The sequence below is a fragment of the Triticum aestivum genome, chromosome 1B (genome assembly GCF_018294505.1).
Source record: "Triticum aestivum cultivar Chinese Spring chromosome 1B, IWGSC CS RefSeq v2.1, whole genome shotgun sequence".
Taxonomy (NCBI): Eukaryota; Viridiplantae; Streptophyta; class Magnoliopsida; order Poales; family Poaceae; genus Triticum; species Triticum aestivum.
In genome coordinates this window covers 114707903-114720820 of record NC_057795.1, presented here as the reverse complement: position 1 = coordinate 114720820, position 12918 = coordinate 114707903, and the positions used below count along the sequence as shown (strand labels likewise).

Sequence of the window (12918 nt, the reverse complement as noted above, 5' to 3'; positions counted from 1 at the left end):
CAATAGATGCATGCTGGATAGTGGTCAATGTGTGGAGTAATAGTAGTAGATGCAGGTAGGAGTTGGTCTACTAATCTTGGATGTGATGCCTATGTAATGATCATTGCTGGATATCGTCATAATTATTTGAAGGTCTATCAATTGCCCAACAGTAATTTGTTCACCCACGGTTTGCTATTTTTCTCGAGAGAAGCCACTAGTGAAACCTACGGCCCCCAAGTCTTCTTTCTCATATTTTGCCTTGCGATCTACTTTTTCCTTGCGTTTATTTTCAGATCTATTAAACCAAAAAATACAAAAATACATTTCTACAATTTAGTTTTTCTGCGGTCTATTTATCCCATCTACAATTTTACCTCACGTCCTTTGCCTATCTTGAGGTGTCGTACCCCGAAAGGGATTGACACCCCCTTTAACACGTCGGGTTGTGAGGTGTTGCTATTTGTGTGCAGGGGTTGTTTATGTTGTGTTACTTGGTTCTCCTACTGGTTCAATAACCTTGGTTTCATATTTGAGGGAAATACCTACCGCCGCTATGCCTCATCATCCCTTCCTCTTTGGGAAAATACCGACGTAGGTTCAAGCGACATCACATCGCTATGTGTTTAACACCCAAAGAGTACTAAGGTGTGATCATGTTTTGCTTGTGAGAGAAGTTTAGTCAATGGGTCTACCACATTTAGATCCGTATGTATTTTGCAAATTTCTATGTCTACAATGCTCTGCATGGAGCTACTCTAGCTAATTGCTCCCACGTTCAATACGTGTCTAGATTGAGACTTAGATTCATCTAGATCCGTGTCAAAGTTTGCATCGACGTAACTATTTACGACGAACTCTTTATCACCTCCATAACCGAGAAACATTTCCTTAGTCCTCTTAGGTAACTAAGGATAATTTTGACCGTTGTCCAGTGATCTACTCCTGGATCACTATTGTACCTCCCTGCCAAACTCATGGCAAGGCACATAACAGATCTGGTACACAGCATGGCATACTTTATAGAACCTATGGCTGAGGCATAGGGTATGACTTTCATTCTCTCTCTATCTTCTATCGTGGTCAGGCTTTGAGTCTTACTCAACTTCACACTTTACAATACAGTCTAGAAATCCTTCTTTGACTGATTAATTTTGAACTCCTTCAAAATCTTGTCAAGGTGTGTGCTTTGTGAAAGTCCTATTAAGCCTCTCAATCCATCTCTATAGATCTTGATGCCCAGGTCCTTCATTAAAAAATTCATGTCAGTGTTAACCGAGGTCCTTCATTAAAAAATTCTTATTCAAGTATCCTTTTATGCTATCTAGAAATTCTATATCATTTCCAATCAGCAATATGTCATCCACATATAATATCAGAAATGCTATAGAGCTCCACTCACTTTCTTGTAAATATAGGCTCCGCTGTAAGTCTGTATAAAACCATATGCTTTGATCACCTCATCAAAGCGTATATTCCAACTCCGAGATGCTTGCACCAATCCATAGATGGATCGCTAGAGCTTGCACACTTTGTTAGCACCTTTAGGATCGACAAAACCTTCTGGTTGCATCATATACAACTCTTCTTAGAAATATCCATTTAAGGAATGCAGTTTTGACATCCATTTGCCAGATTTCATAAAATGTGGCAATTGCTAACATGATTCGGACGGACTTAAGCATCGCTACGGTTGAGAAAGTCTCATCGTAGTCAACCCCTTTAACATGTTGAAAACCTTTTTGTGACAAATCGAGCTTTGTAGACAGTAACATTACCATCAGTGTCAATCTTCTTCTTGAAGATCTATTTATTCTCTATGGGCCGCCGATCATCGGGAAAATCCACCAAAGTCCACACTTTTTTCTCATACCTGGATCCTATCTCAGATCTCATGGCCTCAAGACATTTAACGGAATCTAGGCTCATCATAGCTTCTTCATAGTTTGTAGGAGCCATGGTCTAATAACATAACTTCCAGGACAGGATTACCGTACCACTCTGGTGTGGATCATGCTCTGGTCGACCTATGAAGTTCAGTAGCAACTTGATCTGAGGTTTCGTCATCATTCTAATAACATAACTTCCAGGACAGGATTACCGTACCACTCTGGTGTGGATCATGCTCTGGTCGACCTATGAAGTTCAGTAGCAACTTGATCTGAGGTTTCGTCATCATCATCATTAGCTTCCTCTCTAGTTGGTGTAGGCATCACAGGAACGGTTTCTGTGATGTGCTACTTTCCAATTAGAGATAAGGTACAATTACCTCATCAAGTTTTACTTTCCTCCCACTCACTTCTTTCGAGAGAAACTACTTCTCTAGAAAGGATCCATTCTTAGCAACAAAGATCTTGCCTTCGGATCTATGATAGAAGGTGTACCCAATTGTTTCCTTAGGGTATCCTATGGAGACGCACTTCTCAGATTTGGGTTCAAGCTTATTAGGCTGAAGCCTTTTGACATAAGTGTCGCTACCCCAAACTTTAAGAAATGACAACTTAGGTTTCTTGACAAACCATAGTTCATACGGTGTCATCTCAACGGATTTAGATGGTGCCCTATTTAACGTGAATGCGGCTGTCTCTAATGCATAACCCCAAAACGATAGTGGAAAATCAGTAAGAGACATCATAGAACGCACCATAACTAGTAAAGTACGGTTACAACGTTCAGACACACCATTACGCTATGGTGTTTCAGGTGGCGTGAGTTGTGAAACAATTCCATATTGTTTTAAATGAAGGCCAAACTTGTAACTCAAATATTCACCTCCATGATCAGATCGTAGAAACTTTATTTTCTTGTTACGATGATTCTCTACTTCACTATGAAATTCTTTGAACTTTTCAAATGTTTCAGACTTGTGTTTCATTAAGAAGATATACCCATACCTACTCAAATCATCTATGAAGGTCAGAAAATAACGATACCCGCCGCGTGCCTCAACACTCATCGGACTGCATACATCGGTATGTATTATTTCTAATAAGTCATTAGCTCACTCCATTGTTCCGGAGAACAGAGTTTTAGTCATCTTGCCCATGAGGCATGCTTCGCAAGTATCAAATGATTCATAATCAAGTGATTCCAAAATTTCATCTGCATGGAGTTTCTTCATGCGCTTTACACCAATATGACCTAAACGGCAATGACATATGTATGTTGCACTATCATTATCAACTTTGCATCTTTTGGCATCAATATTATGAATATGTGTATCACTACGATCAAGATTCAATAAACCATTTGCATTGAGTGCATGACCATAGAAGGTTTTATTCATTTAAACAGAACAACAATTATTCTCTGACTTAAATAAATAACCGTATTGAAATAAACATGATCTAATCATATTCATGCTCAATGCAAACATAACATTTATTTAGGTTCAACACTAATCCCGAAGGTAGAGGGAGTGTGCATTGGTGATCGTATCAACCTTGGAATCACTTCCAACACACATTGTCACCTCGCCCTTAACTAGTCTTTGTTTATTCCGCAACTCCTGTTTCGAGTTACTAAACTTAGCAACTGAACCGGTACCAAAACCCAGGGGTTATTATGAACACTAGTAAAGTACACATCAATAACATGTATATCGAATATACCTTTGTTCAATTTGCCATCCTTCTTATCTGCCAAGTATTTGGGGTAGTTCCACTTCTAGTGACCATTCCCTTTGCAGTAGAAGCACTCAGTTTCAGGCTTAGGTTCAGCTTTGGGCTTCTTCATGGGAGTGGCAACTTGCTTGCCATTCTTCTTGAAGTTCCCTTTCTTTTTTCCATTGCCCATTTTCCTTAAACTAGTGGTCTTGTTAACCATCAACACTTGATGTTCCTTCTTGATTTCTACCTTCGTCGATTTCAGCATTGCGAAGAGCTCGGGAAACTTTTTCGTTATCCCTTGCACATTATACACCACGAAGTTCTAGTAGCTTGGTGATAGTTGATACGTCTCCAACGTATCTATAATTTTTGATTATTCCATGCTATTATATTATTTGTTTTGGATGTTTAATGGGCTTTAATATGCTATTTTATATTATTTTTGGAACTAACCTATTAACCGAGGGCCCAGTGCCAGTTTCTGTTTTTTTGTGCCTATTTTAGAGTTTTGTAGAAAAGGAATACCAAATGGAGTCCAAACGGAATGAAACCTTCGCGATGATCTTTCTTGGACCGAAAGCAAACCAAAAGACTTGAATATGAAGTCGGAAATGCAACAAGGAGGCCACGAGGTAGGAGGGCGCGCCCAGGGGGGTAGGCGTGCCCCTACCCTCGTGGGCTCCTCGTAGCTCCCCTGACCTAGTTCCTTCGCCTATATATACTCTTATACCCTAAAAACATCAGGGGGAGACACAAAACCACTTTTCCACTGCCGCAACCTTCTGTACCAGTGAGATCCCATCTTGGAGCCTTTTTAGGCGTCCTACCGGAGGGGGATTCGATCATGTAGGGCTTCTACATCAACACCATTACCTCTTCGATGAAGCATGAGTAGTTTACCACAGACCTTCGGGTTCATAGTTATTAGCTAGATGGCTTCTTCTCTCTCTTTGATTCTCAATACCATGTTCTCCTCGATGTTCTTGGAGATCTATTCGATGTAATACTCTTTTGCGGTGTGTTTGCCGAGATCCACAATTTATGAACAAGATTATCTATGAATATTGTTTGGTTCTTCTTTGAATTCTTATGTGCATGATTTGATATCTTTGCAAGTCTCTTCAAATTATCGATTTAGTTTAGCCTACTAGATTGATCTTTCTTGCAATGGGAGAAGTGCTTAGATTTGGGCTGAATCTTGTGGTGTCCTTTCCCAGTGACAGTAGGGGAAGCAAGGCACGCATTGTATTGTTGCCATCGAGGATAACAAGATGGGGTTTGCATCATATTGCTTGAGTTAATTCCTCTACATCATGTCATCTTTCTTAATGCGTTACTCCGTTCCTTATGAACTTAATACTCTAGATGCATGTCGGATAGTGGTTGATGTGTGGAATAATAGTAGTAGATGCAGGCAGGAGTCGGTCTACTTGACACAGATGTCATGCCTATGTTCATGATCATTGCCTTAGATGTCATCATATTTATGCACTTTTCTATCAATTGCTCAGCAGTAATTTGTTCACCCACCGCAATATATGCTATCTCGAGAGAAGACACTAGTGAAACCTATGGCCCCCGGGTCTCTTTTCCATATTATTGAATCTCGTTTACATCTTACTAGTTTCCGATCTACTATTTTGCAATCTTTACTTTCCAATCTATACACCCAAAAATACCAAAAATATTTACTTTACCGTTTATCTATCTCTATCAGATCTCACTTCTGCGAGTGACCGTGAAGGGATTGACAACCCCTTTATCATGTTGGTTGCAAGTTCTTGATTGTTTGTGCAGGTATTCGATGACTTGTGCATCGTCTCCTACTTGATTGATACCTTGGTTCTCAAAACTGAGGGAAATACTTACGCTACTTTGCTGCATCACCCTTTCCTCTTCAAGGGAAAACCAACGCAAGCTCAAGAGGTAGGAAGAAGGATTTCTGGCGCCATTTCCGAGGATATCTACATCAAGTCGAGCCATAGCAAGTACCCATTATAAACTCTTCTCCCTTGCATTACATTATTTGCCATTCGCCTCTCGTTTTCCTCTCCCCCACTTCTAAAACGATTTTCAAAAACCTTTGCCTTTTATTCTCCTTCTTCCCATATGTATTTTTCTTTGTGTTTACATGTGCCTTCTATTTTCTTGCATCTTTGCTTGCTAAAAATCTATTGATATGGATCCACTTAAAGTGTTTTACTTGGATCATCTTCGATCTATATGTGCTCGTGCTGAAACCCCCACTAGTTTAGTTGAGGGAAAGTCTTTAGATGAGCATGCTCATTTTCTGTGTCACCGTTTGTCTGAAAAAGGGAGACTCTTATGGAATCATATAAACAGTTTGCTATGTTATGTTTGGAATCTTTGTGAAATTTATGATTTTACTTGTTGCTCTAAGAACCCTAAAAACACCTTCCCTACCTTTGCGAGTTTAATAATAATGAGATCTTATCTTCTTATGCAAAGGGTGTTTATAGTTACTATGATATTGAACAAATTGAAGAATTTGTTGCTTTTAAGGGTGCTTATGAAGTTGCTTCTTTGTTGCTTTTAAGGGTGCTTAGAGTAATCTAGAATATGTTTCTCGTTTATGGAGGTGACAAAGAGCTCGTCGTAAATGGTTACGTTGATGCAAGCTTTGACACTAATCCGGATGACTCTGAGTCACAATCCATATACATATTTTTATTGAATGGTGGAGCTGTCAGTTGGTGCAGTTCCAAGCAAAGCATCGTGGCGGGATCTACATGTGAAGCGGAGTTCATAGCTGTTTCGGAAGTAGCAAATGAAGGAGTCTGGATGAAGGGAGTTCATATCCGATCTAGGTGTCATACCTAGTGCATCGGGTCTAGTGAAAATCTTTTGTGACAATACTTGTGCAATTGCCTTGGTGAAGGAATCCAGATTTCACAAGAGAACCAAGCACATCAAGAGATGCTTCAATTCCATCCATCATCAAGTGTTAGAGGGAGACATAGAGATTTGCAAGATACATGCGGATCTTAATGTTACAGACCCGTTGACTAAGCCTCTTCCATGAGCAAAACGTGATCAACACCAAAACTCCATGGGTGTTAGAATCATTACTTTCTAATATAGATTATTGACTCTAGTGCAAGTGGGAGACTAAAGGAAATATGCCCTAGAGGCAATAATAAAGTTATTATTTATTTCCTTATTTCATGATAAATGGTTATTATTTATAATGGAATTGTATTAACCGGAAACTTAGTACATGTGTGAATACATAGACAAAACATAGTATCCCTAGTATGCTTCTACTTGACTAGCTCGTTGATCAAAGATGGTTATGTTTCCTAACCATGGACATGTGTTGTCATTTGATGAGCAGGATGACATCATTAGGAGAACGATGTGATGGACAAGACCCATTCGTTAGCTTAGCATTATGATCGTTATAGTTTCATTGCTACTGCTTTCTTCATGAGTTATACATGTTCCTTAGACTATGAGATTATGCAACTCCCGAATACCAGAGGAACACCTTGTGTGCTATCAAACGTCACAACGTAAATGGATGATTATAAAGATGCTCTATAGGTGTCTCTAAAGGTGTTTGTTGGGTTGGCATAGATCGAGATTAGGATTTGTCACTCCGTGTTTCAGAGAGGTATCTCTGGGCCCTCTCGGTAATGCTCATCAATATAAGCCTTGCAAGCAATGTGACTAATGAGTTAGTTGCGGGATTACATATTACAAAACGAGTAAAGAGGCTTGCCGGTAACAAGATTGAACTAGGTATGATGATACCGATGATCGAATCTCAGGCAAGTAACATACCGATGACAAAGGGAACAATGTATGTTGTTATGCGATTTGACCGATAAAGATCTTTGTAGAATATGTAGGAGCAAATATGAGCATCCAGGTTCCGCTATTGGTTATTAACCGGAGATGTGTCTCGGTCATGTCTACATAGTTCTCGAACCCGTAGGGTCTGCAAGGTTAACGTTTGATGACGATTTGTATTATGAGTTATGTGTTTTTGATGACCGAAGTTTGTTCGGATACCCGGATGAGATCACGGACGTGACGAGGAGTCTCGAAATGGTTGAGACATAGGGATTGATATATTGTACTATGTTATTCGGACACCGGAAGTGTTTCGAGTGGTTTCGGGTAAAAACAGAGTGCCAGAGGGGTTACCAGAACCCCCGGGGAACTAATGGGCCCTTATGGGCCTTAGTGGAGAGAGATTAGGGCGGCTAGGGCTGGCCGCCCCCCCTAGCAGTCTGAGTTGGACAAGGGAAGGGGGGGGCCTTTCCTACTCCCTCTCCCTCTCCTTCCTTCCCCCTCTCTTCCTTGTAGAGAAATCCTACTAGGACTAGGAAGTCCTAGTAGGAGTCCCTCTCCTTGGCACGCCCCTAGGTCCGGCCGGCCTCCCCCTCCCTCCTTTATATACAAGGTCAGGGGCACCCTAGAACACACCAAGTCTTCTCTTAGCCGTGTGCGGTGCCCTCCTCCACAGTTACACACCTCGGTCATATCGTCGTAGTGCTTAGGCGAAGCCTTGCACCGGTAACATCATCATCACCATCACCACGCCGTCGTGCTAATGGAACTCACCCTCGTCCTCAACTAGATCAAGAGCATGAGGGACGTCATCGAGCTGAACCTGTGCTGAACATGGAGGTGCCGTACGTTCGGTACTTGGATCAGTTGGATCACGAAGAAGTTCGACTATATCAACCGCGTTACTAAACGCTTCCACTTTCGGTCTACGAGGGTATGTGGACACACTCTCCCCTCTCATTGCTATACATATCCTAGATAGATCTTGCGTGATCGTAGGTATTTTTTTGAAATTACTGCATTCCCCAACAGTTTTATGTTTTAATTAGTGTTCGTGCCAAGTAGAACCTTTGGGAAGACTTGGGTGAAACTTAATGTGATCTTGTTGTAAAAACAGAAAATTTGCGCTCACAAGAATAATTGTCATTTTTAACAGAAGAGGGATTTTAACTTGATTCTTTCTGCAGAAGATTAATAGACAAATTCATCACGTCCACCAATTTATTTTCAGAATTTTTAGAGTTGCAGAAGTATTCGAGAGTTACAGATAACTATAGACTATTCTATTTTTGACAGATTCTGTTTTTCGCGTGTTGTTTGCTTATTTTGATGAATCTATGAGTAGTATCGGGGGGGGGGGGTATGAACCATAGAGAAGTTGGAATACAGTAGATATTACACCAATATAAATAAAGAACTAGATAGGAAGTGCGGCTTGACGCAACCCACCCGCTCCAGCAATATCCAACCTCGTATAAGACATTTTTTTATTTCATACATTTATACAATTAAAAACAATGGTGCAAAGTTTCAGTATGTCACAACAAAAGTGCAAAGGTTCAGTAGTTCAAAATAATAGATTCAGCTATCCAAGCATAGTTCTCAGGAAGAATACATTGAACTAATGGGTGAGTAGATAAGGGATGCTAATGATGCATGTGAGTCCGCAAATTCATGCACTCGCCTACAATGAACCCCATTCAAATCCACCAAGCATCCAATTGCTGCAATACACCAAGAGGAAAATAGCAAATTAGCTCACCGTCTCACCAAAAATAAAAAGAAAAACAATGAAATAAAATCCAAGAACACGAACCTACACTACAATGGGTGAGTAGATAATGACGTAATTAGCTCATATTTTTAGTATAACCAACCATTATTTTTAGTAAAGCACATACACATAGTAATTAGTAGAGTATTTGTAACCCAATGCATGTTTATTCTCCTATGTAGTGCAATGTACATAAAGCAAAATGTGATCTCTTTTTAGTTCCTAGACATTCTCATTTGTTAGGCAAATTGTTATGTACATACTTTCACATTGCTGCTACAATCCACCTTCTCTGCCACATCACTGATGTTTTTGCACAAATGGGAATCTCAAAGAACTGAAAGTACCAACACAAAAGCAATAAATAGGCATTGCTTCAGAGAGAAGTTTCATTGGGCTTGGGCTAATTTCTTCCATGTCCTCTGATACAGGCTCCGCCGGCGGCCTTCCGCTCGAGTTCCTTCCAATATCATATGAGGAGGCTTCAAACAGAGCGTTGTACATTTATACAAATTTCTTTTGTGTAGAGTGTCCAGAGTCCACAACCATGTGCGCAACTTTGTTCAGTACCGTCGCATGGGCATGGTTCCGCTGCAAAAAATATAGCAATACGAGAGATTATATAATCATGTAGATATAATATTGTAGAAAAGGACTTAGCATCAATGCATACTTTTAGGGAACAGGACTAAAAGGCAATGATATGTAACAATTGCAAGGGCACAATTCCTCCTATGAAAGGTACATGTCCCTAAGGTAGCTTCTACAATTTTCTAAAGAACAACATAGAATAGGGCCAGCCACTACTTGTGTGTTACCACTAAATAAGTCTATAAGTTTGTAATATAAAAGGATCAGGCACCCTTTCCGACATCAGTTTGGCCATATTAAAAAAAGCTGCTATAATGAAACATGCCTTTTTGTTTCTTTCAGCAATGCTAACACTGACATGAATGCAGGTGGACATTTTATTACCTTACATCGAAAAGAACATCCAGTTACACAGGATCTAGCAGCACCCAGGATAAAAAAATGAATGCTATCAGGTTCCCAAGATTTTTGATTCCATCTGTCCATGCAAAACCCTTTCTTTTAAGAACACATGACTAAGGATCATGGCAATATCAGCTTTTATTCAAGTAGAAGCAGCACACCTGATTCAGACCACACTATGATATCAGTATGCATACATTTTGTAGATACCAAAGATTAATAAAGTAGAGTGATAAAAAGAGAAACGTAACAAGTGCACATTATTTACTGTTAATTTATCATCTTAGAAGTCCCACATAAAAATAGATAATCTGTAAAGATCATCGTGCATTTTTACTGAATCTAGAACTATTTGAATTCATAAATTTAAAAGCATTAAGCTCAGGGGCTTGAACTAAGAAATATGATAGAACTGCAAATTGATTACATTGGCAGATTCAGAACACATACATAACAACAAATCTTATAGATCCTGCCAATGTAATCAATTTGCAGTTCCCAACCATTTATTGGGGCATCTGCAATATTTTGGAGTGAGTATTGAAAATAAATTAAATTTATCTGGTTTCCAACAATTTATGTGGGGTTACATGATGTATTAAATGGCCCTAAGAAAAATCCATTGGATTGGGTGAAGGAAAACACTTTTAGCTATGTTTGGCTTCCTCCCTTTTGCGAGATCATGTTCCAAGGGAGAGTAGTGTAGAACAGAGTACCAATTAGCTTTATGTTCATAACCATAATTTCATAATCAAGCCACACATCTTTAGTACAGGGGCTAACAAATTTAGTGGGAGCACAATCTGATAATACACAACACCAAAATGCTAACTTAACATGAGAAAGAAAAATAAATACCCAAGAAGATGATTTGATCATTTTGTTTCCAAGGAATAACGCTGACAGAAAGAATAATATATTGAACCTTACAATAGCAGAGATTCAGATCAACTCTGTAGTCCGCAGTGTAGCTCTGCTAGCAGTTTACACTGCAATAAAAGAACATCCTAACATAAATATATAGTTCTCCAGCAGTATGTGGTTTTCTCAGGGAAAACAAAATGAGTTCTACAAAACCACATCTATATAGATATGCTCCGCAGGAGGAAAATGCATGCTTACCCAGTATATTATATAACAAATACCATACGAAACCAATATAAATATGACACCAAGATAGCTACTTATGAGGCTACCACGGGTTGTAACCAATTGATGCAATAACACACACTTAAAGCGGTAGCGTGAATAAAAAGAGGGGGTTGTGAAGCAGTAGTAACTGTGTAACAAACATACATTTAATCCTCTAATGTAGAACCAATATAAACCCACATGCTTTGATAGAATCTTCAGAAGCTAGAAAAAAATAGAATTAGTTTTCCATATATTGGAGGGTCAATCTAACAAAAAATCTTGATTCTAAAATGTAACAGGAGAACACGTTAACTTAACTGGATAATATCACATGAATTAGGTATTATGCACAATAATTTATTTGGTCAGTGCAATGACTGAATGCTTGAACCCATGCAAACACTAATGCAAATACCTTCAATGGTTAAAGCGCTGAAGACCCCATCGATGGTAGTGTCAAAAACACTTTTTTTGTTCTGGGAAGACCAACAACATTATCTTGTAGTTCAATAACAATACCTTAAATTGATATAGCAGCAAACCTTCGGTCAAAACAATGTGAAATGATTCTTGTGCTAAAGAAGAAAAAACGAAGGAAGAAAAGAAATTCACCTGAGCCTTTGGACAGAAGCCATCCCTCTACTGGCGGAGGTCCTCCCTGATGAATCACTTTGAGCATCAGCTGCATCTCCACCAAGAACTTGACCGACAGCGGCTGCTGCACCAAATTAAGAGAGAAGGAAGGACAATAGAGGGTGAGAGGTAGAGCAGATCAGAGAGGAGGGGGAGGAGGAGGATGGGGATGAACTCATCTGAAACAGAGGAGGCCCAGCCCGATGCGCCCCTGCAAGGCTGCACCCCATGGCGAGCGGAAGCGGAACCACACATGTGGGGGCGAGGGAGGAGATGGAGAGGAGCCGCCAGAGTCCGCCGGAGCCACGCCGGCGATGAAGGCGATGCCCAGCCTCGCGAGCGAGCGTGGGAGGTCCTGTGCTGTGGTTCTGGCGAGATGGGAGGAAGAGGCGGAGCAAGGGGAGGCCTTGGGTGTGGGGAGGAGACGCTGGGGATGGCAAGCGGCAGCGACGGCAGCGGCGCGATGGCAGGGGGTGTACGGGAGATTGGCGTGACGGGGATTGGTCACTCTCCCTCGCCTCATCGAGCACTGGTCACGCCGGGCTATGGATGAACAGGGAGGATAGGAGGGACGGGATCGGCGGTGAGTGGGAGGGAGGGAGGGAGGCGGCTGCCGAAGGAGAGGAAGCGAGCGAGGCAGGAGGAGGCGGTTAGGTTTTAGCACGGGAGCCGCCATCCATTTATAGTCGTATGCGAAATGACCAAAATACCCTCGGCAGGATCTAGGAATTACGCACGGTGGCAGCCCGGGGCACACACTATTTCGATCCACAGTGTCGCGTTTTGATCCAACGGCCGACGTCTCCTCATCTAGTGATCGGACGGACGAAAATGCATCAAGAACCAGATCCGACGGCCAGGAAGCGCGAATCGTTGAGGAGGCTGGATTGCTCCCAGTATGTATCTTACGCGATGAGTTCACAACAGTACCTTAAAATGGTGATTTATTTTCTTATATAGTAACGGAGCTCATGGCATTTT

The 12918-nt window shown here is 40.8% G+C and overlaps 1 long non-coding RNA gene across 1 annotated transcript; it reads right to left on the bottom strand.

The window, feature by feature from the left end:
- Positions 1–9407: 9407 nt before the first annotated feature.
- LOC123087870 (uncharacterized) lies at positions 9408–12048 on the bottom strand. Its single transcript, XR_006441551.1, has 6 exons — positions 11917–12048; positions 11720–11823; positions 11467–11526; positions 11101–11159; positions 10153–10331; positions 9408–9768 (listed from the first exon to the last, which is right to left on the bottom strand). It is a non-coding gene; the product is annotated as an uncharacterized lncRNA (long non-coding RNA).
- Between the last annotated feature and the right edge of the window lie 870 nt (positions 12049–12918).